Here is a 1,022-nt window from a genome sequence, read left to right as displayed (position 1 = left end):
CCCTGCGTGCAGCGGCCCCGCCCCTCGCGACGCCCCCAGTCCGCCGCGCTGCCTTCCGACTGCGCCCGCGCGCTCCGGGCACGCTTCCGGCGCCCGGCCTGGCGAAGCTCCCGGCTGCCGACTCCCGGCTCCCAGCTCCCGGCGCGCAGGCCGCTACGGAGCCTGGGGCTCTGTCACCACTGCAGCATTGTCCACGCACCTGGAGGAGGGCCTTGGCTGAGGAAGTAGCAGAGAGGAAGAGGTGACAGGGCTCGTGACCGGAACATTCAGGAAGATTCTTAGAGTGCTCTCGCATGGTGGCAGGAATCTGAAGCAAGCGCCAACAAAGCCATCCGTCAGAGTAGTTGTGGTGTAATGATCCAGTATGGGTGTTGGGGCTACTGTTCCGATCTAATGGTTCAGGACCAATGAAAACTTTTAACTTGTTAATGCCCTTTACCTTGGCTCCCCACACACCTTGGCCTTGACGGGAGTGTCAGTGGCCTGGAGTTGAGAGAATTGTGGGGTGAGGTTAGGAGAGAAGTGAAATACGAGCGCCCTGAAGAACCCCTAGTAAAGGTCAAGGAAATCTGATCCCAAGGAAGAAATTATTTGGCAGGCAGGGGGTGGAAGGAAGATAGCTGCTACAGCGAAGCATGCTGAAAGAAAGGGACTGGAGCGATGGCTCAGTGGCTAAGAGCTCTGGTTCCCTTCCCAGCATCCATACGGTGGCTAACAACCAGTTATTCGGTTCCAGGGAATCCGATGCCCTCTTGGGGCCTCCACGCACTTCGCAGGACACGGGGTACAAAGACTCGTACACTTGAAATAAATATTGAAAAAAAAAAAAGGATCCCAGTACTGGGGCCTGTAATTCCAGCCCTTGGAAGCAGGAGGATTAGAAATTGCTGTGTAGCAAGGTGGAGGCCAGCCTGATAACTGACCTCTTAAGAGAGAAGATGCTAAATCAGAGTGATCAGACCCAGTTTAAATTTCCTTGAAGAGGCCCGCGGGAACCCACTTAATCTTGTTTCCTACCTGAG

At 55.4% G+C, this 1,022-nt stretch overlaps 1 protein-coding gene across 1 annotated transcript in view; it reads right to left on the bottom strand.

Annotated features, from left to right (window-relative positions):
- The window catches only part of Pias2 (protein inhibitor of activated STAT 2), a 145,375-nt gene extending 145,157 nt beyond the window's left edge, over positions 1-218 (bottom strand). The window contains exon 1 of the mRNA XM_008825903.2: positions 200-218. The gene's annotated coding sequence lies outside the window, so the exon portion shown is untranslated. The remainder of the gene's footprint in view (positions 1-199) is intronic.
- Positions 219-1,022: the final 804 nt, after the last annotated feature.

The sequence above is a fragment of the Nannospalax galili genome, unplaced genomic scaffold (genome assembly GCF_000622305.1).
Source record: "Nannospalax galili isolate Female #2095 unplaced genomic scaffold, S.galili_v1.0 scaffold169, whole genome shotgun sequence".
Lineage (NCBI taxonomy): Eukaryota > Metazoa > Chordata > Mammalia > Rodentia > Spalacidae > Nannospalax > Nannospalax galili.
The sequence above is the reverse complement of the archived record's forward strand: the minus strand, read 5'-3'. Positions and strand labels throughout refer to the sequence as shown.